General features: G+C 36.8%; 1 long non-coding RNA gene across 4 annotated transcripts in view; it reads right to left on the bottom strand.

Annotated features, from left to right (window-relative positions):
• Positions 1 to 27,461, bottom strand: part of LOC137855973 (uncharacterized) — a 341,358-nt gene that overhangs the window by 181,961 nt on the left and 131,936 nt on the right. For 3 of the 4 annotated variants that reach the window (XR_011096097.1, XR_011096099.1, XR_011096096.1), the window contains exon 2: positions 16,247 to 16,302. This is a non-coding gene — a long non-coding RNA (uncharacterized lncRNA). Of the gene's footprint in view, positions 1 to 16,246; positions 16,303 to 27,172; positions 27,256 to 27,461 lie in introns of all 4 variants that reach the window. The other variant, XR_011096098.1, reaches the window with a different exon arrangement.

Below are 27,461 nucleotides of genomic sequence, written 5' to 3'. Positions count from 1 at the left end.
CTTGGGTGAAATTGAGTCTGACAGCTTCCTAGATTTAGTGCAATTACAAACTTTTCTACATACTATTCAGCTAAGCAAATGATAGTACAAAAACTACAACAGGAAAAACTGAACATCCCTGAACATACACAGACGGTGGATAGTAAAATACAGGTAAGAACTCATATCACAGAAAAATACAAACAAATATTTTTGATGTCTAAACACATGTGCAGATGGTAAAATCCAGAAGCAATGGCCACTAGATGACAAGATCCACTACAGAGGCAGCCCTCAGCTTGTGGTCTTTTAAGTTCAGGTAAAGAAAAGCAGCATTGAGTAATAATTATCAGACAAAGGACTTGGAATGGAAAAGAGTTCGTTTCATGGATGGTAGACCTTTCAGAATTTTCTTCCCTACTCGATATGTTATCTCTCTGGACTTGTATGTCCAGCTATAAAGGGACAACAAAGGGACAGCATTTCCTTTTCAAATTATTTTTTTTTTGTTTTACCAGAAAACGGCATTTTAAAGAGAAGTCCAACTTATTGGCTCATTACTGAATTTCTCGGCTGACAAAGATGATCTATTCTGAACCCCCCAAAAAACAATTGTTGTATAAATATGTCAAAAAAAATAAAATATGACAGCGTCAAAATAAATCAATGACACATCCATAAGACATGACGAAGGTTGCTCTACAAATACAAATCATTATCAAGGAGCAAGACATGCAAGCAACACAATATCCAACCATCAAAATGAAACCAAAGTTCAAAAAAAGTTGCCTGTTTTCACTGACATATTTCCTTCACACAGTTCTGACAGGAGGTGAAGAGCAGTCAACCTGATCTGAAAGGACACAACGAATGGTACTTTCCTTTAGTGAGTACTTAACTTATGCAGCAGAGAGCAGAAGTCATCAAAGCACATCTTAACTGCCAATTTCAACAGGCAATGTGAGATTGATCTGAATAATGAACTGCATTGGGTTGAGTGCCACTTGCTCACATACTAAACAGAGGAAAACAGCCACATTTTAACAGCTGTTGTCAGACTTACAGGAACATCACCATCTCAACAAACACTTCTTGCCAAATTCACTACTTTAATTGACTGAGGGATGAATGCTAAGAATAAGTATATTGCATTGGTGGAGTGCTCTGAGGCCATTCACAAATGATCAGAAAGTGATGCTGCCCTATTTGAAAAAGGAAAACTAGAAAGACCAAACTGATGATGCTAAAAAGGGATGAGGCATTGGAAATACAGGACAAAATCTAAAACAATAGTTCCATAATATTAAATAAATATCTGATTCAGACTTTTGCTCTTTCTTTAGAGTTTGAAAATGCAGAGAGATTATGGCCCAATGTTAGCTGGACAGTAATGTTACATAGAGCAACAGCTCTTAAATTTCATATTAACAACCTGTAAGCCTTCCTCCAACAACAACTACTCTAGTGAGCAATGTCCTCCAGTGGTAAAAGACCTGTTAGTTCTTGCTGAATTTCAGACCCAAAGTGCTATAAATGTCTTAGGATCATTTTTAATATGCAAGGACCATGAGACTGCCATAAATTTGAATATAAAGCTGACATTAAATATAGTGAGATAGTGGAAAAATACAGGCTTAGGACTAACACTAGAATGAGTTCATTTTGATTTGTTGGGCTTGGAGGGAGGGGTATCATTACTATTTTCATGATTTTACGATTTGGACTTGCATTGCCTCTACACATAATTTTATGGTAAACTCACTAAAAAATATATGTATATGCACAGCCCTCCCCACTGTAGGAAAATAAAACACATCTCAGTGGGTATCTGAGCATTTCAACATGATAGCTACTTACCATCGCATTTCTAAACTTTATACTTATAAAATGGATCAGTTAATTTCTAACTATTACATAGCTAAAACTAACCTTTTGCTTCCACTGCTTCTTTCTTGTACTCATTCACTGTGGCAATAGTTCATGAGCAACATTGCCTCACTCTTCCTAAAACCTGCATCTGAGAGCAGGCAGCCTTGAGCCACTCTCGTCTTGCACTTCCTTGTCTGCACCTATCCACTGCCTCCTGCTTTTTTGTTTGATGTTTAATATTTTCTTAATCCCTCACCAAATCCTTCCATTTACATTTTGAAGACAGGCATAAGCCAACTGAGTGACTGCTGGGAGAGGAGCTGTTCCTGCAGTCGTCAGTCCCTCTCCTTCCCAACATCACATTGCACAGCTCCAGCACTCATTAGGTTCCTCCATAACTCAAAATACTTGAAAAGCCCAACAGAAAATCAGCTCCACAAAGAAAATGGCAAACTGGTACAGCTGATGAAATGATCAATTTGATACTAATGCTGGCACAAGATAAGCAGCAGGACCAAGTACCTAGATCACCAAGCAGCCTCAAATTAACTTTTCTCAATACTACCTACCTACATGCTTTGAAGCTGTGTCCCACCTCTCTGTTTTTTGCATGGAAAGTTTTGGTCTTCCAAATCATTACCAATCAAAGACATGACAAACACACCCTTAGAACCCTTATAATGGTATTCAGTAGTGAGGAAGCACAAGCAACAGAGGAAGAGGAGGAGAGGGATGCTCTTTCTCTACTCTGCCACTGCTCAGCATGGAGGTCTTCAGCAGTCTTTGAACATCACCAGTATTATTCCATTGCCCCAGCTCCCAGTTTGTAAAGCCAAACTGGGCAAAACTGATTTTCTTAAGCCTCAGTTAACAGCTGGTTTGGATTATTTTCCTACTAACAGCTACAGATTAGCATTTAATGACTGCTTTAATGATCACCCTAGCTGCCTAAAACATTTTGGGGGTTGTTGTAAATCAAATACACTTTGACAGACATTTATATTGAAGTAAAGTTTTTAAATAATACCTGGAAAACAATGTTGTCATATCAGAGTTTGATGAAGACTACACAAACCCTTGGTCATTTTATATGAAAAAAAAAATAGGAAATGTTTCTGTTCATGGTGAAAACTATTCCCATTCCAATTATGTTGAAATTTAGACTGGATGAGATACACTGGTACATTAAATATGGCAAGTAATGAAATAAGTATAAACAAATGTCACATTAGAAAAATCAACAAAACTAGCTAGAATGAATATTGAGAAAAATCATTAATAGAAGGGTAAGTAATACAAATGCATGCTATCATTAACCACTTTTCATAATGAAACTGTCAATTATATTTAGAGACTTTCCTATAGTAACAACGTATTTTGTAAAAATTGGAAAACAAAAACATTGAGATGAGGAAGTCAGTTTTCTAATTAACAACTATTTATCTATTTATCTGAAAAAGCATATTTTTAATTGCATCCTACTATTAAGAATAAAAATTTCCAAGAAAATAGATGAGTTGTCACCCAAAGCTGAACTTTTATGCATTTGCTGAAAGCCATCCGTGATGAATTAGGTACATAAACTTAGAAGGAAATACAGACAGCTACACAAATATGAATTGCTCTGCAAGTATAGACAGCAATTCAGTGACATGCGCCGTCAATATATGGAAACACTGAAATCTTTTTGGTATACCATATTTGGGCACTCACAACAGAACATGTAGTTTCTAAATACCTCATCACAGTCAAGTATGGAGCAAATGAGTGGTAGAATTTATTACCTAAAACTTTTCACACATCTTCTCTTCCTGATGGAAAAATACTTCAAAAGTCCCAGTTAAAAAAAAAAAAAAAAAAAAGTCCATAATGTGCATAGTCTGGAAAAACAATGAAGCTATGGAAATATGTAACCTATTTCATCTTCAACATTAGCTTATACACAGGAGAATAAAAATATCAGCAGAGGAAACATCATTTCAGCTGTAATAGCAATTCTTCCAGTCAACAGATTTGGTAATGATCCCATATTTAGAGCTTTTCCAGTTTGAGTTATTTTAATATTTTCACCATCCTAGGGAGGGGAGTTATTATTTTAACAAAGCAAAGCATCTTTCAGTTCTTACAGTCAACTGTTCTTATCATCATGACACTTGAACACTGATTTAAAATGTTTGCTTTGCCAGTAATGAAATCAGGAGGAGGATGTTTCTAATCTTCCTTTGAACTGTTGATTAAAATACATACACATATATATATATATATTTATATATGTAGGGTTTTGATGGTTTTGATCTACACTCTTGACACTTTGATCCCCCTTTACTTTGAAGATGGTTCAGAAAAAGAAGTTTCTAGCATATGCTCAAGTACCATTATTTGCATCAGAGATCCAGAACTACTATCAAAAGATATGTCACTCTAATACAAAGGGAGACAATTGTTTTAAATTGATTCACTTTCACACAAAGTGATAGCAATCAAATGTTTTAGAGTCCCTTAGGCGGCACTGAGTTTTTCCTGTTATATAATGCATTATGTCTGACAATTCATTGTGGTTCCAAAATTATTTTAAAAGATTATTCGAGTGGCAATAGTGGTAGAAGAGCAAATACTTTAAGCATTACAAACTAATAACTTAATTTTGAGTCATTTTCATGTACCAAACACAAATCTAAGCATCAGTTCAGTTTTTCCTCTCGTGCTCAACACCAACTGCAAAATTACTTCCATCTTTGTGGCTGTTTTTCCAAAAGCTATCATGTTGAAGGAGCTATATCCCTAGAATTTCAACCACTGTTTCGAAAAAGCTGACAAGTAAGCGTGGTCTCCAACCAGGACTGCAACATTTCAAACAGGTGATGCACATGTTAAATAGCCAACTAGCTATCTGTCTTCCAACAAAACGGACCTTGCTTTCCATAGCTCTGCACTGTGTTTAGTTGTAAACCTAGACATGATACCCAGTCAGCACAAAAAGCAACTGTGTTCTTGTGTAAGAACAATTCTCCTGCATAAAAACAGCTAGTGAATTACTGTCCTTTTCATTATAAGTTTATTCTATATGATGATAATATGGATGTAACAAGAAGGAAAAAAAATCCAAATACCATACAGTTGCATTAAAGGATGAAACTGAAGTCAGATTGGGTACAAATCACCTGCAGAACATGCCTGGCTGGGGAGGGGATGGACTTAATTGCAAAGACATGCACGAAATAAGTTTATATGAGAGAATCAACTTCATCTCAAGGCTTCCAGAACAGTGTTGCAGGGAGAAAATCTGTGACATTCCATGCTGTACTGAAGTATTGACTTTACTGTGTTTCTGAAGCTTGGACTCAGAGGGAGACAAAAATGGATTAACGAATGACTGTCTATAATTTTGCTTTCATAAAACTTTTGTTCAAATTTTGCATGAAGACTACGCAAGGAAAAATTAAATACTTCATTTAATGTTTTATAATAATATATTTACTTGGCACTATCTCCATCTTAATTACTTCTGTTTCCCCCACATCTTCCTCCAACTAAAATCCCAATTTATACACAAATACATAAATTATTCTCAGATACCGTCTTTTTTTTTTTTTTTTTTTTTGGCTCTTCCAAAAATGTGTGTGGAAAATTCTTTGTGTTACCCATCCTGGTAAAAGCAGAGGTGAAGCAGGCCTGTTTTCTCACAGTATGTGCCCAAGCAGTCTGAGGACAGCAGCATCAAATCCTTTACAGCCACTAAGAACTACAAGGTGGTTGTGAATCAGTAACTGTACGGCATCCCTAAGCACAGATCAGCTAAATCTATTTCATTTCATGCTAACCTACCCTATGAAACATGTAATTGGTTATGCCTTTTGCATTATTTCCAATCGAGCTCAGATTTGCATTGTAAACAAATCAATTTGCCACTTTAATTGTTTAGCTCTGAGTCAACTTACAGGGCTGAGAGGGCAGACAAAACATAATAAATGGCTTCGTGTCCTGATTTTATCACAAGGAGCAAAACTAAATAACTTATGAGCCCAGTCAGTTCTATTGAGTTATGAACTAGCTCTTCCTCCAGAGTAAATTAAAATTCTTATTGCATACAAAAAGCCTAGTGAACACATTTTATTACTCTTGGAGGGAAGTGCAGAAATAATGGAGGTAGAGCTAAGGTAAATATATAACCTGATGCCTCTCCAGTGGATTGTTTGCTAAACCTTGTAATTTTATGCACTGGTATTTGAATGTTGTATTTTCTGCCTTTGTATTCAGAGGGCTCGGTAGAAAAACATAAGTTGCTGGAACATAGCAAAATGAGAGCTTTGTGATGATAGAAGATGCTACTGTAAACAAACAATATGTCCTAAGAGCAATGACAATTTTCTGCTACATTTTCCAATAAGCAATCTCATCCCAATTCAGGAACAAAGGGTATGTTAGTTAGCATCTGGGAAAAGAGCAGAGAGCATAAAGTAATAGAAACTAGGTAAATGGAAAAATTATGGAGTTCAGACAGAATGGAAGCTGGCATTTATTCTACAGTAGAAAATCATAGTTTTAGAAATATACAACTAAATATAATAGTATATATGTAAAACACACAGAGGAACACACACTTGAAATTATTACCAGAGAGCAACGCTGAAGTCCCTAAATGAGATAAACATACACAGAGGAATGTTTGTCATATGCAGTATGAAAATGAGCTACAAAAAGGTGATAGCATCATTCTAAAGAAAAGTTACAGGAAGGCAACAGGCTAAAATTCATCCCCCTAGCAGCAAAATTCTCATCGACTTACTAGGTGTAGGATTTTGTGCATGAAAGAAAACTTTTGCAATAATTGAAATACGTGGACTCAGTGATACAGTGACAGAACAAGCTTAAACTTTATCACTTATCACTGACATTTGAACAAAAGTAATCTATTCCAACTTTTTTTTTCCCTGCAACGATTAAATGAACTTAAAGTCATACCATGCATGAACGACAAAACACATTTTAAGTTATTATTAAATAAGTGACAAGCCACATGGAAAAAACAGAAGTCCTAATTTGATTCTGCAAATGGGAAAGGCTAGTGCTAATCACACAAGTAAAATTTTCAGCGCAGTAAAATCTTGGAAGTGACTGGACAGAATTCAGTATAGAGTTCTTGAGAAATACTTCATAACCATGTAACTAATGGGACCCAAACATCTAAAGTTGAAGATATCAGATTCAAACTGAGCAGCAAAAACCATTCTAATCTGTTGATGACTTCAAAAATAGCTCAACTGAGCAAGAAGAATGTGCATTTAAAAAAAAAAAAAATAACAATTATATAACAATTCAAGTTCTGTTGCATAGATTACAGAGCACTCTTAAAAATATTTGTAAATGGAATAAATATAAAATAAATAAATCTTGCAGATGGACTAAAACCCAAGCAAGCCTCAACAGGAAAGAATGTTACAGACACCAACCTACAGAAAGTCAGTATCTAAGGAACATAAAGCCTGCTCAACTGAGAAAAACATGAAAGCCTATAAAACACGGGAGGACAAACCTGGACTGGAAAAGAGGAGAATAAAGAGAGATTTGAAGAGCACCTTGCAAAGAGTTTTCAGGGTAAAAAGTTTGAAGGTACATCAGAAGAAGAAGCCAACAAGGGACTCAGAGAGACAGTTCGACAACAGAAGTGTGAAAGAAGCACCTGAAATTGCCAAGGCAGAGAATTCAGTCACTGATTTGCACTGGTGATCCTTGCTGAAGGTGTTGGGGAGGTTCTCAAAATCAAATTATTTTTTGTAGCAGAAAGCTCTAAGGAGCTAAATCAGCTAGGAGAACAAAGCTCTAAACCAGATGTCAGGAAGTCTAGAAGACCTAACAGAATTCACCTGAGAATACTGCAGATATTCACAGTAGTAGAATTTTTAATTTTTATTTTTTTTTATTAAAGAAACTTAAAAGACATTGGAGTCAAGTTTATTTTATGAACAGTTTTTCTGAATGGAAAAAAAAGCCAGCAGTGGGATACCCAAGGATCTTTTCTAGGGCCATTTCTATTCAAGTACAGTCAATAAATTCAACATCAACTAAACAATCAGTTCCAATTTATTAGTGACCAGTGAAAGGGTGTTAAGAATAAGACTAAGCTCTCAGCTGGTCAGCCTGCCAATGGCAAGAAACATCAGCAGGACACTGCAACCATAAGTGGGCAAATAAGTAGGAAGCCAACTCATTATCAAAGACCATATTCAGGGAAAATAGTCTAATCCACACTTACGTAATGCTCACCTCAGAAGTGGAAATTAGAACTCAAACATCTTGGAGTCACCCTTGCCAAATTGTTCTTTCTGGAGAAGCTTGCTCACTGCACAGAAGCAGCCAAAACAACAACAACAACAACAACAAAGACATTGGGCTTAGAGTATTGGGCACTAAGAGTTCTAAGGAAAAGACAAAAGGATTCATATGTTTCCACATATAAATGAATAAAGTGTGCAATGCTGGTCAAGGTCAGTTCAGTAGCATGCAGTGGAAGTGGAAAAATATAAAGGAGGCAATGTTTAAAGGGTTGGAGCAGCTGACAAGAGGAGAGAGTAAAAAGGCTGGAGAGACGAAAGTTGAAGGGAAAGAGAATAAAGATTTATAAAACGCAAGCAATATGAAGAACTATATTTCCTTACATCTTTGCAACACCACAGCTAGGAGGCACTTGGTGAAACTAAAAGGGGATTAATTTTAAAAAGATAAAAGAAAATACTACTTTACACAGTGGATATTAAATTTCTAGGACTTGCTTTTACAGGAGGCTGTAGGAAGATACTATGAGGAAGTTCACAAAGGAACGAGACATTCAGGGACAGCAGGTGCATAGATCAAGACTCAAAGTACTAAAAGGATATAAATGAATACTAAAAGGCAGGGATGTAGCCTCTGATGTCCCTGATACAACTCCCAGCACTAAGGCATTAACTGCAGAAAGTAAGTCGGCTTACATGCTTTCCCTTCGGTAGCATCTCTTTCTGTCACTGCAGGAGACAATACAGGCAAAGAAAATTCTGCACTGGAAATAAATGTGTTTAGAGAAATACAAAACAAATTTATAACAAATTTAACTTCAATTCAGCCTTCATTTTAATGAAAAGGAGAAAGGATTTTGCAATCAGTTTAAGGATTGGAGCATATAATCTGATACAAATAGTCTCATTTCAAATTAGTGATATCATCAGTTTATCAAAATTAGTTGTGACACAAAGACTGATTGATGTGTGGATTTTTGTGGTGGGTGTTTTAGAACAAGACTCTGCTGTCTTTGACATCTCCTACTTCAATGTTGGGATGAGAAAGAGCAACCTTAGCAGGATCTGATGCTCCTCTTAGGTGCTTGCAGTCTTCATCAAACCAAACATGAGGATAGTATCCTTTACCAAGCAAGACAGACAATACATCAACTGATAAGACAGCAATACACGGGAAACATAATAAAAAAATAAATCATGCTCTCACAAGTGGTTTCAGGTATAAATTATGATGCACTTCAGCCATAACAGTAGAGATGAGATCTTGACTCTAGGAAAAGCTTGATGCTGTGTTGAACTTGCTTTTAAAACTTGTCTGAGGAAGAAAATCTTTAAATAAAACCTGAAAATAAGTCCTCACCACACATTTACTACAGATTTTTAGTCAGCCTCTGTTGTTTCCTCTGTCATAAAATCAAAGAGAGGCTATAGGTTACACTTCACAAAAACAACTAAGTTTGGAAAAAGAGACTATATATAACTTTCTTGTATGCTCACACAGCAAAAATACTGCTGTGTTTTCAATACCACAGTAATTTAGGATGCCAAGTCCAAATTTTACCAATCGTTTTATCACTCCTTTTTGGTTTTGAAATTCTTCATGAACCTACCACACATGCAGAGCTGTTTTCTCTATTTTTACCTCATACACAGTCATGTTAGCTATACCTGCATTACTTCAGTGTTTCCTAAGAGCTGAGTAAAGTGAGTTATTCCTTCAAAAATCCCAGGTGCAGTATCCATGGAGGAAAAAAAAAAAAAAAAAAAGAGCCTTAAGCAGTGAGCTGAACAGTCATGTCCGTTGCTGTGAATGGGGATTACATGCTCTTGTAAGATACTTTTCAGATCTCAGGTGGTCCATTAGTCATTCTTCCCAGTCAAGATTTCCTATTTGACTATTTTGAAAATACCAAGAAAAAAATATTTTCATTGTGTTCATCTTGATAGCATTTTGCTTATACTAGCACTACAACATTACTGAAAATAAATTCAGACACAGCATAACATTGGTGTTACTTCATTTCTTAGCCCTAATTTCTATTCCACATCAGTATTTAGTTTGTTTGGTTTTCTCCTTATAGCCACAATTAGGACAATGGATCAAAAGTGTCACAAAGAGCTGTTCTTCAACTGGTACATGGCTATTACCACCATATATTGTGCTATCAATAAAAGGGGCTAGCAATAACTGTTATTTCTGAAGAAGAGTCAAATAAGCTCTCTTTATAGTACAGCCAAGAGCAAGATGACTTCACTAATAGGTAACAAATTGCTGCTCAGATTGGAGCCAGCTGTCTAGCAAAAAAAAAAAAAAAAAAGGATCATGCATTGATGTTTCGGAATGCCTGCTCTTGTAAAATGTTGGCTGGGTGCAGCACTGTTTATATTCAGCTCTTCTGTGTGCTGCATTTGAGACAAAATGATAGCTACTATCTTAAAACAGCTCTAAAGTCATTTCTACCGTGAAATCATAACTGGGTTTTATTTTGTTGTATTTTATATTGTTTTCAATTAGGACAGTGAAAATTTACAATCCAAAATAAGCAGGTATGCCAGTCCAGCATTTAAAACAGCAGTCTCCAGAAAGACTGTCAGCTCTTGCATTTATTCTATTCTACTTCAACTGGCTTACATCAGATTTGCAATGACAGAAACATGAACACTTTCCCTTTCTGAGGCTGTCCCATCTTTATGGTCCTACAGCCTGATAAGGAAGGGTAGAAAGAAAAGTGGAACAGAAAGGGCACTTGTTCACTCATTCCTCACCACTCTCAGGCAGTTCAAGCTGACTGCATACTGGCAGACTTTCATTTCCCAGGTCCTTAATTGGTTGCCCCAGCTGCATCTCTCTCAGAGGCCACCTCATTCCTTGTAGATGCCTAAGCAGAGTTATCAAGTTTGAAAGGCAAGTGAAGGGAACAAAAAGCACCAAGAGATTTGACTAACTCTCTTTGTGCCTTAACCTGAATGCAGATTTTTGTCTCTTATCTACTTAAGACTTGCCAGGTGCACATCTTCCTCTCTCATTGTTCCTTCTACATCTATTCCTCCCACAAGGAGGTAACAGGTTTGCTCCATCCCTGTGCAACCCGTGCAGTTGGCAGTCTGATAAAGGATGAGCCATCCTGCTGGAATCTCTCATCTAGCAAGCTAGCATCGATATGGACAAGTTTCCATCTAGCAGGAGACAGTAGCATTTTCATGAGGGAGACCAACAAAACAGGAATATGCAGCAACCACATTGTCTCCCTCCAGTACTAATGCTCGTTTCCTGTCCTCAGTCCCAGCTTTTGGAAGCTTATAGCTTGTGAAACATACGCTTTTCATCATTTTCTGAACAATTAAACGAAAATGCTTTGGGACTGCTCACTATAGATGTTCCAGCAAGGTGGCGGTGTTTTGTGTTTTTTGGGGGTGGGTAGTTTGGGAGGGGAATATTAAAGATCTGAGGACCAAGCCAATAGTATCATTTATGTTCCCGTCAAATGTATGAGTTAGAGAGGAATAAACATTCCGCTGAAACATGGGCACAGTCTCTTAACCACAGCCAAACATTTTTTCTTCTAAAACATTTTCTTTTATATAAGATGATATGTGGACATATGTCAGTGACATTACAGGCTTAAATCAAAATGAAAGGATAAGATAGCCTGAAGAAGCTACACTAGTTTAGTAACTGGTGAGGGTCAAAGAGGTTACAGACGTGCTGCTGGCTTTCCATGCGTATGGCTCATGCTTGCCAGAGGAAGACAACTCCTGGCAAACCACTCACTTTTAATGAACTTCATTTAAGAAAACAACTGTTCTCCAGAAACGTGCCCAAAAAATGGGTTGTCTGTTCACATTATTATTTTAGTGTTCACAGAAGTCACATGAATTCATGGCTTCATAGAAAGAATTTTATTTTTTTGTAAAGACAGTGACAGTGCTCTGCACATGTGGGCCAGATCCTGAGTTCCTGCATGCCTAAGTATTCTGCTGGTGAGCACAGGCCTCATTTTCATCTTTACTTATCGCAGCATTTTCAGGATAAAAGGAATGCCATTTTGGATTCTTACCTATTTTCCTTCTATTTTTCCCCTCATTATTACAACATCACAACCTTTAGCATAATAACTCTTTTCAGCACTAGAGGCAGGGTGTTTAAAGACATGTATTATTCTCCTTTCACAGGAAAAAAAGATGAAGCATAGGAAAACAAAGACTGGCCCAAGGCTAACCAGATTCAGTGGAGGTATGTTAATGAAAAGTGTCCCATGAGAGGTCAGATTTAAGCACCAGATTTTGTTTGCATGTTTTAAAAAACACAGATGCAAGACCTAGTTACAGATCCATAAACTATATTTACAATAAAACAATAAAAGGGAATTTCACACATTCCTTACAACAGAAGCATGCGTTTTGTAAGAAGACTGACTCAGCAATGAATTGGTTTGTCTTCACTAAAACTGAAGAATCAAAACGCACCTGTTTTGCCCGTCCTGTATCTTACCAGTGGCAGTGAAAGAAAGACGAAAGCAAATGGTAGTCAAATTCCAATATATCAGACTCCTTATCTAAAAAGCTACAGAATATCATTTCAAGCTCACCAGTCATATCTGTAGGGGGTTCAGGTGTCAGGGTTTTGGTGGGGAACTGCAGGGGTGGCATCCATGCAGAGAGGCCCCATGCTGGACACAGCTGGCTCCAGCGGCCCCACAGCGGGGATAGCCATGCGCCCAGGAGGCAAGATGGCGGCAGCTGCGAGAGAAAGTGCTTAAAAAGGACAAAAACACCAAGTGGCAGTGAGGAAAACGTGTGAGGAACAGCCTTGTGAGCACCAGGGCCAGAGAAGAGGGAGCAGGACAGAGATTGCCCTGCAGCTGGTGGAGAGGACCATGCAGGAGTGCTCCATTCTGTTCAGTGTACAATGTGACCAAGAAAAAAAGGGTTGGAAGTCCAAGCCACCATTAACAACCAATTAAAAAAAAAAAAAAAAAAAAAAAAAAGATTCTTTTTGATGGATATATGTAAAGGATGGCAGGATGGCATTAGTAATTATTCAGTCTGACGGCATTCAAGCCACATGACTCAATTCTTTTATCGTAAATCCTTGACTATTTCACCAGCCTTCTGCCCCTCAATTTTTCCTATATTCACACTAATAAGAGAGCCACATTTGTGCTATTTTAAACACATATGGGATTTCCTCACAGCAGTAGAATTCAGTATTTACAAAAGGAAATGCTACATTGTTAAAAAATAATGACCTTTGTGTTCTACAACATGGGGAAGTGCTCCAGCATTTTAAATGAATAACATTATACAAGATACCAAGGACCGAGGTTACTGATGGTTATCCATTATTTTACAGAAAAGTTGTGAGGAGGAAGTGAACTTCTGACTGCGATTTTACAGTCACTGGTTAATATGCTAGACAAGCAATAGCAATTTAAAAAAAAAAAAATCAAGGAGATAAAGGATTATTTGAAAATGTCACCACTTTCCTAAGCTAATGGGAGAGCTAAATACACACAGAAAACAATTGGGAAATATCACATTTGCCTTGCACATGAGAGGCAAACATGGAAATAAGACATTTGCAATAGATAAGCTATTAAAAGCATTTAAATGAAAGTGAAACACTCGGAAACAGCAGAGTATGATGTTTTTGTCCTCTGACTCATCAGATCCTTTCTTCCTGCCACACCTCCATATTCTACAGACTTCTTCCATCTCTCCACCTGACCCAAAAATATCAAGCATTTCAAAGGGCCTGAAACTAAATCTTTTACTCTCCCTGAACTTGAATTTGTTGGCCTAATGTTTATGAAAGATCTTACTTCTTGAGAGAACAACATCTAATGATATATTGCATCCTTCTAATCAATCTAAAATGCAGTCACTTATCAGTAAGCTCTTTCTTGGACTCAGTCATCACCTATTTGCCACTAGGAGATAGGATGCTTCTTAAGATTTATCCACACTGCAGTCGTCGCCTTACAAACATACCTGAAACAGCTATTCAGCTGAGGCTCTGCTAGCTGTGTGGCTGTGCTAGTACAAAACACAGCACAGGGTCAGACTTAGCTATCTGCAGTGGCAAAAGCCCCCAAGCTACTCCTTTTTCCAAGGCAAGCTCCTTTTTCCAATGCACATCTGCATGAACGAGTCACAGTAGGGACTGCAAATGCAGACCTGCTCCAAGAATTCATACCTGCAAAGAATTCTCTTCAGAGAAAACAGGCAATTAATTCCCTAAATCAAAATGGATCCCTGAGGATGTGTGCAAAGGTCAAGAAGTTTCCTTTAGTTTTATGCTATCCACAGCCTGATAACATCAAGAAGTTCTCAACAGCATCCATAATTTCAGAAGGGGTTTGCGTGTCACAGAAAGAGTTTGTAAAAACCTTTCCCAAAATATGATCATTAGCAAGCCAGTAAGATTACTGCAGACTTCAGAGGGGTAACATTGTAGAAACCAACTGCTCTACTCCCCCAGTGCAGACACGCCCATTAGTAATTCTCTGAAAAAAGGACAGATTGGAGATGGCAGAAACATTAACCCTTACCAGTGGACACCCATTCTCTCTTACGCTGGGCATTTCTGATAATTCTGCTGAGGGGATCAAGGACTAGAGAGATTTTACTGACTTAACCAGAAAAAAAAAAAAAAAAAAAAAAAAAAAAAGAAAAAAAAGCCAATGGATTTAAATAGTTTATTTGGAAAGCATAATCACACCTAAGCCACACCTCAGCAACCAAAAAAAAAGTCTGGTTTCTCCTCCTACCCCCCATACTAAATACAATACTGTCCAGTGCAATAAATACCAACACTCTGTGTAGTGATTCTCTGTGTTGCTAGAGCCAGAAACTTGATACAGTCACCACCATATAAAAACACTTCAAGTATTTTGTACATTCAAAACGCATATAATAAAACTGGAAAAGATCGTCTCAATGTAGTACAGTACACAAATAACTGCAGAGAAACAATTGTGTGTTTTTCTGCCTCCTGGGTAGTTAACACTGCTTTTAATTTCATCTCTGTCATTTCATATTATCATCTGGAAAAGCTCATGGCCAAGAGTTTGCCCTGGTAATAGCTGACTGTTCTCTTTGATATCATCACTCCTTGCTCTTTATGGACAGGCCAATATTCATTGTGATTAGCAAGGGACAACCCTGTCTATCCAGATTAGTCATGAATACTTAGCAGTTCATTCCATGCATCATCACTAATTGCTGTAAAAGTCTGGATTTTTGGGTATGTTAAAAAAAAAAAAAAAAAAAAAAAAAAAAAACAGAAAACAGAAAAGACCATAATTTTCTCTCCCCAGGGAAGACAACAATGCAACTATGCTTTGCGTGGATTCATCACATTTGGTGAGAATTTGTTTCAATCACTAATTCTAGCAAGTTCTACTTTATTGGTCAGGTTTTTTACTTTTTGCCTGAAATTTAGTGTCCCACAGACCTGTACTAAAATATTACATTCTAAAAACAGATTTAAAATTGTCAGGTATTGTCAGGTAACTCAGTTGTTCCACTACTTAAGCTACAGAACCACACCTCTATAAAAGACAATAAACCTAAGCAAAGTTTAGTGGCAAGCCCTTCTACCAAGTGGATGAGTGTGTTTGATAACATGCATGCCTAGTCCTAGGAAGATATAAAGGCACTATTTCTACTCCCAGTTTCATGTCCCAGAAAAAAGGGAGTCATGATGGGCAGGGTGTTAGCGAGAGCGAGGGAAGAGGAACACGCTTAAATGATATACTTGATTTTAGCTTCCCCCATATTTGCATGATATTTTTCCAGAAATTTTATCTTTCCTTAAATGTTACGTTCATCAAATTATCAGTTATTTTTCTTGTCTTCAGAGACATTTTCAAAATAAGCGTATATTTTTAACATTTCATTTTGCTTTGGATTTAACCAAATTGTTATTGAAATGAATCTATGGTAATTCTCATGGATTTGTTTCAGATGGTGAATGATGCACTTTACAGAAAATGTGGCCATACAAGTATAGCTAAGTATAGTAATACCAAGCTGATATGAACCATAGATTTTAAAATTCTTTCATAAATGTAACATTTTACATTATCATTCATTAAAATTAAAACATGTAATCAGATACATACCATTTTGCCCTAGGACAGATCTTTTTTTTCAGAGAATGTTTTTTCCAGACTTTTTCCTGCAACAAAAGAAAATTTGTATAAGACTAGATTTATAAAATATTATCTGCCGGAAAAGTACTTCTGTTGATGGATACAACCTCCTCTACCAAGACTACCTTTCTCCTATAAAGTAGCACTGGAAATCACATTGTTCCATTCATAATTCCTTCATTTCCACAAGATATAGCAGGTAAACAAACATAAATGCTACTGTGGAACCGTTACAGATTTTCCAGACACTAGGTCTGATGCAGGCAAGAAGGTGAAGTGGAAAGTTTTGTACTAGTTTCACCCACATGCCTTTTCTGGTTCATTTGCCATACCTGACAAATACCTGAACTCTACTAGTTCATGCCAGAAGCTCCAGTTCAGGCTGAAACTCTCATCTGGCATTCATTTTTGGCTAAAATTCAACTCTGATCTTAGAGTTAATATAGCTAATCCTACAGTCATCCGTGGCTATCTCTATATCAGTAAACGGTACAGTCCAGAAAAAGCAAATATCAAGAGCAAGTTAGCATGTACTGAAGAAGAAAAAAGGTTATTTTATTTTGAGTCTAACTCTAATCTGGTCCCATGAAGTGAGTGCCTGTTAGCCATTAGGGCACACTAGATGCTCTCCTGAGTGCATCCTCCAGTTTAGGATTATCCAAAAGGACAGTTTTGACACCCTGCAACATAGCACAAACCAAAGCACAGGCAGTGGAGACAACTAAGGGATTCCCTTCACAAATGTGTTCCTTATCCACATTAAAGCACTTAAATAGACATGCTCATGATGACCTAAAAAGAAACATTATATTTATTTGAAAAAAATGTAGATTTATGCACAAAGTAATTAAAGTATGGATTTCTTTTTTTTTTTGCATTGGATATGAACATCAACTAATATAATGGTAAGGAGCTAGTAAGTCACCTTCTATCAAGACTTAATTTAGCTTGGCTTTTTGTTGAACATCTGGCAGATACAGCTGAAGAGAAACACTTCTGAAAATGTCCTCAGTCAATCAATACACATGATCATCTACAGAGAACATCTAAGAAGGATTTGTCTGTCCTATTTCGAGTGTTGACCTGGAGCTGTCACTATTTAACATTCACTATAACCCCACTTTGATTAATATTGTTAGACTCTAAACAGAAGAAGATATAAGCCACATAAGTGGAATATTTAAGATCGCTCTGCAGCTCTTCTGCAAACCTGGTAATGAAATCAATCTGCTAATTAACTAGTATTATTCATTTCCCTACAGCCCATTAGTGTGCTGTCACTCTAGCACCTATATATCATATTAGGTTTGTCAGATTGTTTGTTACTTTGTTCCACATTTTTTCAGAAGACCCATTGTGGACATTAATACCATACTTCAAATCCTCCATGGCAGCATGCATGGGTATGTTATTGATATACTCATTGCCTATGGTAATAATTTATAAAAAGGCTAGAAAAACTTATTGGAAATTCAACGTACTGAGATCCTTGCAAGTCCTTCTATATTATGATCACATTCTTCTGTATATTGATTCAGAAATCTTTATAGTGGATCTGATGCTAAAATACCAGCTATTCTATACAACTATTCCAAATTACATATTTCAAAGAATATATATGAAGTTTATATCCATGCACAAATACTATTAATGTTAACAGGACATAGGAGTCCAAATATACAAACCAGTTTGAGAAATCATGGCATTAGACTTATTAAGTGAAGAATGCTATTTTTCTAATGATCATCAATGCAAATAACCCCTTAAAAACATGTTTCCTAAAAGATCTTTTAGCTTTCTAATCTCTAGCATTCCTAAATGGCCCAACATGAATGTAATACATGAGATTTAAAATAGATTTTGACTTTCAGTCTAAAACATCTTCTAGTCATCTAGGAACTTTAAAGATATGCACCTTCAGGTTCAATTTTTTCTATTGACCATAGCGTAGTTCTATTTTAAGGCATTTTAATTGTGAACATTCTGATCATCAGCTTGATAATACTGTAAATTCAGGACTAAGGATGTCTGAAAACAAAATTCAGTAAATAAAGGCCCTGAATGTCACTTCTGCATTAACCCATTGTTAACAAATCTGACTGTACGTCTTGCATGCAAGAAAGGTGAAATAATGTGAGACATGTGTACACTCCTACGTTTTTTTAATCACCCCCCACCAGGGTCTAGAAAAATAACAGGTGCAATCCTTATGTGATTGTTGAACAAGCAGTCTATGGCAGTGCTTAGATCCATTAAAGAACAAATACATTCAAAAGCTCAGCCAAAGGTGTCACTTTAAGAGTTCACATGATGCTTACTCTTATTATTCCTCCCTTTATGGATGGAGGAAACTCAGTAAGAGTAAGTGGATATCCAGGACTAATATTATTTCAGTTCATCTCTGCTCTATCTGCAAAAATTAAGCTATACCTTAATTGCTGCTTATGTAGACAATCAAATGCCCAGCACACCTGTGCTGAGACTGTTTATGTCTCTAAAGCACATTTACTCATACGCTATCACTCCAAATACAAGTCAGCGTGTAAAAAGTTCATTTCCTCTGTGGTCAGTTCACTAGCCGAGGTGCAACTTTGGTGGTGTTGGAACTACAGGGGCAGCAGCAGAGCCACAATGACCTCTTGGCTGGGAACAGGTAAGGGAATGTTAAGCATGACAAACTCTTTCCCTTCTTCCCTCTCCATGCCTTTTCCTTTCTGTATCCAAGCAGAGAAGGTCATCTCCTTGCTGTTGCCCGCACATACATTTATTGCATTCAAGACTTCCGAACGGGGAATACAACTCTGTCTCACAAGCTGACTCCCATGCTGGGAGGCACTGCTTTTTCTGACAGCTCTGGAATCTAAAGGCAACGGGTTTTTTTTTCCTCATGTAATAAGACTGGCAAAGTGCCACCTGGCATCCAGAGGTCTGGTCTGGGATTTAGGTTCCAATTCTTGCACAGTGGGAGAGTTCCAGTAAGTCTGGTAGGTTAGAAAGAGTCAAACAAACCCTTGTAAGTCAATAAATTGCCTGGTCAGAGGCTGAGGCTGAAGTGGGAAAGAACGCATCTTATGCAGCTCCTGTTATTGCTCCTGTCTGTTCTGTAATTCCTGATTATGGGGCTTCTAGTCAAGTTCCCCAGGCAGACCTGAAGATGGGGGTTTGGCCTTCACACTTAACAAAACTTCCTAGTAAATCAAGAAATATTAAAACATCTCTGATGCACTCCTGCCAGGTATTTGGAGCATACATCCCACTTGGATACAATGGTATAAATGAAGTTCCAGCCTTCCTCCATAACCATTATTACCTATACCACAATGTTTCTGTTTCAGTACATGCAAAAATTGTCAGTTCTTATTTCTACAGTTTACTAAAGTGTCCTAGAAGTTAATATAAATTTGTAGATCTATTTTATTTCCACAGATATCAAGAGACTTTAGATTGCATTAAAATAAATAAATAAAAACCAGTCTCAATTGTCTCCAGTTTCTCTTAGAGTCATTTCACAACGTATCTTTAGTGCCAAGGACATGTTATCTGCTCGGTTATAAAATCCCAAAGGAGACATGATTCTCTAGCTTTTCACTAGGAAAACTAGACAAGGTCACATATGGAAGGAATGAGAGGTGGAAAGAGTGAAATATATGGCTATGACAGACTAGATAACTAGTAGAAGAAACTACCAACTCTTAGCTATGCTCTGATTTTGCAGTGTTGTCGTATGTTACTTATCTTACTGTAAAAGATAAAATATAAATCTGCTTAATCATGAAGACAGTCTAACATCCACTGGAAATAAGGCACTGTATAGTAATTTCCACTACTCGCAGTGGTGTAAAATATCTTCCTCCGGGTTAGGCTTACATAATGCACAGCAAATTCACATTCACTTAGAAGTGAATGGGTGACTTGAACCAAGGCTGATTTCAGTGAATTCATTTCTGAGACAAATAACCCAATTGAGTATAATGAGTCTGTGAAGCTGCCTGGAGTAAAACATATGAGTAAGTGATTGCATGATTGAGGCCTGAGACATTAAGAAACATACTGCTGCTACCCGGTAATAGTGCCATTAATGCAGCCATTTATTGGTTTATTTTTACTTAGAGCAGGAGAAAATGCATTGCCCTTCTGAGACCACAAGAAATCAATACATTTTCAGCTTTTAATAACATGATCTAAAACACTTGCTATAGTCTGCAGTGAAATCTGTTGTGGGTGTATGATGCCATTCATTCTTCTCCACAATATTATTTGCATTTTAACAGACACAAGCGAAGACTTTACTGAAGCAATAATTAAACTTATGCTACACTGCCTAAAATGAAAATTATGTGCATTTTAAAAAGCCTAAAAAGTTATTTTAGCATCTTTATTTTCATAATAGAGACAAATAGTCACCAAAATGTATGTGTAGTACAATCACTAACTCACAACAGCACCAAATATAGTATTAACAAGGTGTCATTGACTACACTTACACTGTAAAAAATGTAAAAACATCACATATGTAAACCCATGCTGAATCAAATGCCATTTATATTTATTGGAGCATTTTACACCCCACTTTGAGGAGATTTGCTGTTACCTATTAACATTTTATATGAATATTAATAGGCTGCAAATACGAAATTGCATGACTTAGGAGCTTGATTATGATATTAAGCCATAAGTCTCCCAACCAAAGCATAACAAGTACTATCTCAGGAGACAGACAGTTTATCCTGGACCTTCAAAATGAAAGAGGCACCACTGACTCACTCAGGGGAATTGCTTCAGAAGCATCATGCCTCCATCAGCAGGAAAGGAAGCACTCCCTAAGGTCAGAAAAATGGGATTCAGTGACTTCAGTGCACATCACTATTCCTGGCCAGCAATGCTAAAAGCTTTAAAAAAGTAATTTACATTTAATTTTATTCAAGAGTCTTGTTATTCATCATTATTCTCACAATAGCTGGGCTGGAACTCACAGAAACATCATGGATGAATCGTTAGGAGTTCATATGTAAAGCTGTCTTTTGGGGGTATTACATTTTAAAAGATGCAAACTTAAATATATCAGTAGTAACCAGGTTCACCTAGCTTAGAAAAAAAAAGAATTCATTTGTAATGAATGTAATTCAAAATAAAAATCTTATAGAGCAATCATAATTTCTGTGACTATGATTTCATTGATTGAGGGTGATACTACAACCTTCTCCTCCATGCACTTGGTACCCACTGTTGGCAGTGTATAATCTCATTCACAACTTTTATTTTTGATTTACAGCATAAGAAAACAACTCTTTGCTTATGGCCAGGACATCCATCCTTTCAATCACGCCAAGTCAAGGTTACAGATGTTTTGCATGTTGTACCTAGTATTTTTATCACCATTGTTAGGACTCTGTCATTGTATTTCAAGAGCATGTTGGGGTTGTGTCTGAGAGTTCCTACATTTTTAGCATACAATTTCACTTTTGTTTTTATAATTAATCCCTGGTACTTCCCAGAATGTAACTGGACAAGTTCATTTTGGCCTCTCTATCAAATTATGAAGGCTTCAGTGCTGCAAGTTTCATCAAACAGAAGGAAATCTGTGGGACTCCACACAGACACAGATAATGTGCTATAGGAATGTATTTAAAAATGGGATTGGAAAGAGTTGTTTCATCTCAAACAGAATAAGGTTGCTGCTAACACTGTCCAAGCATGTGTGCACACACCACCACCACCCCCAATTAAGAACTACCTCACCATCAGTTTGCAATTGAACATCACCCATAATCAATCAGCTTAGGCAGAAACTTGCTCAGCACGTTGACTTCTGTGAATCCTAAAACCTTGGTGCCAATGAGTTAAAGGGGAGTGCAGCTGAACCACAATCAGTGAACCACAGATACTAAAACATTTACGAATATAAATTTTAACAGGAGTGATGGACTTCAGAAATCCAACAAAATACAACCATCCAATGCTTCTCATTACTGCTTAGATAGGGGTTTATAAAGATAGTTTTTTCCACCTGCCTTTGCAACTTCACAGTAACAGTGGTTCTCCAGTGTGGTACTGAATTAGGAGGCATTTTGTTTGTATTGTTAGAGCCTTAATTGAAACAGTCAGAGAGAAATGTCTTATTATAGAGGAGAGACAAAGAACTTTTTTTTTAATATAAGGCTCTAAGGAGACTCAGTTTTAATGATGCTTAACACGATGTTTTAAACTACACAGTACATCTACACGCTATTTCTTGTTAAATGTTGGTTATTTAACAGCAGGCTGGCACCAGATTGCCTGCTGTGGATAGTTAGGGCTGGCTTGTACAAGTTCTGACAGTTTCAACACTGATGAAAGACAGCGTCAATTTTGATTCTTACAGTATTTCACTTCTTGACACCTCCTTTGTCAGACTACTGTTTATAACAGATGTTCTTAGCATGGCAGTAAGTGTAAACAAAAATACAATCAACTACTATGCTATACATTCTGACATCACTAGGAACACTAGCTAAGAGACCAAGATTATGAAAAGTAGGTACATCTGTTCCTCATAGGTGCTTAACACTTAGTGAGTTTTAATACTGTTATGAAAATATGGAGGAGACTCTAATCATAAAAAAAAAAAACAAATGTTAAGTCAGCAGTTGAAAAGAGCCAACAGAACACAGAAACCCAGAAACTTAGCCATATATTGTTTGCTTTTTTTTTATATGGTTAACATTAACAAACAATGATTATGCAAAATTTTGAAAAAAAAGAATTAACAAAACATTTCCATTTAAGTTGCTTAGCCACAATCCAGTTATATTTCAAACCAGTTGATTACAGTTTTTCTTCAATAAATTCTCTCCCCCGTTAGGAGAATTTGCATATTTTTATTTGCAGGGGTTTTGGAGGTTGTTTTTCTGTTGGTGGTGGTGGTGGTTTGTTTTGCCTCCTTCAAAATGACACCACAAAACTTCCATAAAATTAGCAGCTATTTTTTTTAAAACTTTTTGTTGATTGCTGTGTGAATAGAAGAGATGGTGAATGCCCCCATTCCTGGTGGTATCCAAAACCAGGCTGGACAAGGCCCTGAGGAACCTGATTTAGTTGGAATTAGGTGGAATCCCTGCCCATGGCAGGGAGGTTAGAACTGGGTCATCTTTAGTGTCCCTTCCAACCAAACCATTCTATGAGAGCAACAGATCCCACAATCCACCTACTCCAACTTTACCATGTCCCTTAGAACATTAACACAGGGATTGGGTGCACTGAAATACATAGGAAATGATGATTTTGATGTCAAGGAGGTTCTGCAACTTGGGGAAATCACAGCTCACTTTAAACACTACTTCTTACGTACAGCTCTCACTGAAAACACTCATTGAAATTTAGTGCTAGTGAGCAGCCTAGAGCAATATAAAATAAATGGGCATGAAGATGCATAACATGCATTGGACAGATAGAAAATATGGGTATTTCAAAACTATTGTTGACATTTTTGAGTAAATCTATATAAAATAAGAAGTCATTCCTTGCAAGACTCATCTACCATCATAATGCTCTCTCTAGAGATGACAAGCATTTTGCAAAGTGATTTTTTTGTGCCCTTCTATGATATAAAGGCATAAACAGCACGCACTGAGATCATGTGAAGAAGAGGTAGAAATTTTATCTGTAGAAGATGAAAACAGGAAGTAAATGAAATGCAATCTTATACAAAGTGACAGAGTATTTAAACTTGATTATTTCCTCTTCTTTGCTAGCAAATTTTAGGGCAAACTCTTAAAAAGTCAACACTAATTCTGCCAAAACACCATTTCTTCTCTAGCACGTGGCAACTTGATATGCATGGCAAACATCTGACATTCAGACAAAGAAAAAGTGAGGGTTCAAAGACTAATAGCACAAGTCATGGACTGAAAATCTGAACTACAGACTCTCAGAAACGGTGACAAAATGCAAATAGGGTGACTTTAACCCATCTTATAAAGGAAGAAATACTTAGAGTTTTGCTTTTTTTTTTTTTTTCCCTCCACAACCCGTTTCTAAAAGGTAGCCTAAAGAAAGAGGAAAAAGGAAATCTGAAATGTTGATAAGGTGACTAAATCAACCATGAGACATATTAGCAGTGATAAACAAGGTTGTCTAACCAGAGCATTAACCTTCAGGAGAAAGAAGTAATAAAATAATCTAAACCCTCCAAACACATCAGTTGGTATGCAAATCTAATAACCAGCTTCATTATTGATGCTGACATTCCTTTTGTTGCTTCAAGAGGGGAATTTGCATTTTGTGGTAAAAGAGCTATCTATGGGCAGTATATAAGAAGTGAAGCATCCAGAAAAATCCATGCAATTATCAAAGGCTTATATAATGAACTAAACGCAGCATAAAGTAATGAAAGTAAACAACTCAGCTTTCATAATCAAGGTCATAAGACATACTGATTTTTTTATATTCATTCAAAACGAGGGCAGAAAGTGATATACTAGAACAAAGAAATTATTTCCAGATGACTAGTAAAAAAACATACACACCATACCACAAGAAAAATCACAGCCAAACTTCTCACTTGAAATATTTCAATCTGGAATACCTGTAATTCTATGTAAGAAAAAAAGCAGTCTTAATCTAGAAGCCCACTAGACTATATACACAGTACTAACCAAAAGCAACGTTTCCAGGGGCTCAATACTTTTCTCCAGTATGGATTAAGGCTTTTCTAAGGCTTTGCTAAGGCCCTTGTGTGCTACAACAGTGATGCCAATGGAATCTGAACCAACTTCGAAAAATAACAGGAAGCTTCTGTTAGTTTGTTTCCTCCATATAAATTGAAAAGTAGCTGGGGCAGGAATGAGATACAGGGATGATATACAATATATATGCACGTGTCTTCTGATGAGGGATGCTTATCAAACAGGCACTTAAACAGCAAGAACACTTGAAACATTCTCCGCTTGCATATGAACAATCTTACCCATTCAGAGCATATAGCAGGTTCGCAAGCAATATCAACTTCCAATTGTTGAAATTTTAAATTAATAAATTAATTGTTGAAATTTTAAATGTAAAAACAAAATTCATTTGCAAAACAGGTTGGAGCAAATCAATCCTTTTACCCAATTATTTAGGAGGAAATGACCAAAGGTGTCTGGATAGGTCTTGTGCTTGTAGATGTGCATCCAAATAGAACATGGGTTCTGGAAGGTGTCCCTGCCCTTGGCAGTGGGGTTAGAATTAGGTATCTTTCATGTCCCTCCCAACCCAAAGCACAATTCTTACTGAAAAGCACACTCAACCTGCATTAAGTACCTGGCAATATGAACAAAATAGAGTTACAAAATTAGGATGAGGATAAAACCCTTATACTTCCACCTCTAGGCATTCTGACGTTCAGTTCATTTTCTAGGCAACAACTCCATGAGCAAGACCTATCCTTTTCAAGCATTACCTTCCTCACACATGCACATGTGCAGATCAGAGGTAAGAACATCCACTGTTCTTTTGGTCCATTGCTCCATTCTTTCCAAATGCCTGTCTTTTTTCTGCTTAACATCTTCTAATGCTTGATACAGTTACGTTTTTAATTAACCCAGCAATGGCTTCTCTGTAGCTTTTCTGAGACCAGCATTCTACATTCTAAGGAACGTCATTGTCATGGATTTTTTTTTTTTTTTTTTTTGCTATTAATCATCTTTATTGTTAATTTTTCTGTAGTTAATTTAACCTTTTTATTTTCATTATGTTGCTCTGAACCACATTTTAAATTTCTTGTTTATTCAAGCATTTGAGATGGTTATCACATCCCTTCAGTTACTATTTTCCTGACTACTACATCTCCCCTTTTTTGGCTGTTGTCCCTCACTGCCTCCAAAATCAAATAAATAATCTGTTGAATTTTGCCTGCGTGAAAAGGGCACAATCAAACCATTTAATCTTTTCCCACTAATTGGTCCCTTCAATCTCCAATCTCTTTGGTAGCTTTTCTTTCTGAATTCCTTCCAGCATATTCACATTTCTGTTGTGCCAGCTCCAACAGTGCTAACATATGTAGGCTAATACATGAGTGTTTACACTTGGAAAAACATACATGCAAAAGATGAGTACAAAATAGAATGAATTTAGAACAGATTCTGGACAAAGTCAGTCACACACTAGCACACATCCTCTGGAGAGCACCCAAGTGTCCTGGAATTAAACTTTATCCTAGGAAACAGCTGGAAATTAGTATGTGGTAATATATACCTCCCTGAATCAACAGCGGCAGCAGAACAATGCCTGTTTACATTGTACAAGGATCCAATCTGAACATTTCCAACATTTTATAATTCTCATATATCTATACACTTTATTAATTTAACAAAGACAGTGTCTGATATAAGAGACTACAGTATCCATATTTGTAAATTAGACAATAAGTATATTGCACGTTGATACAAAAGCATCTTACATTGATGTGACACAAGGTGAAGGACTTAATTTTGAAGGATTAAAACCGCCTATACCGTTAGTTAGGGAAAGAGGAAATAGCTTTCTTCTAGGTTCAATCCACTGAACCTGGTACAGAACAGATTTAGAATAAAATGTACTTTAAAATATAGCTGACTGGTAAGCATAAGTCCTTCCAGAGAGGACATTTAGTAGCATCTCTATAATCACAAGGCTTTACTTAAGTTTTTCAGTTTGGACATACGAATGAAATCTGCCGTGGTGTTTGCCAGGTGAAATCCAGAGCCTAAAACAATCTCTGCTAACAGACACTCTTCACTTCTGCACGTCTGACCTTCTCATCCTGAAAAATTAATTCTGCTAGTCATAAACAACCTTTTAACCATACATATGCTCCACCTTAACCTTGTGGTGCCTCCAGGTAATTCTCCATGCTGATTTGTTGTAGTCTGACATCTGTGTGCTGGGATTTAGGCTAACCTTTTATACTTCCATAACAGATGCTTCATACACTCCAGTCAGGGATTTTGTTAATTGCTTCTCCAATGGTGAGGACATCTCAGCTGAAAGGGATTAGGAAAGATTCAGGAAATCAACAACAGGTAAATTAGAAGTGGATCAGATACTTCCCCATTGGAAAAAAATGTAAATGTTAAAAGCTAAATTTGATCCTCATGTTCATGCATGCTTTCAAAATAGGATTTGTCAATTTCAGATGCAAAGCAGCTCCAATTTGATATTACTGACTTTGTCTAGTTTATATTCTGAA

The sequence above is a fragment of the Anas acuta genome, chromosome 4 (genome assembly GCF_963932015.1).
Source record: "Anas acuta chromosome 4, bAnaAcu1.1, whole genome shotgun sequence".
In the NCBI taxonomy this organism is placed as follows: domain Eukaryota; kingdom Metazoa; phylum Chordata; class Aves; order Anseriformes; family Anatidae; genus Anas; species Anas acuta.
This window is presented reverse-complemented; position numbering and strand designations above follow the sequence as displayed.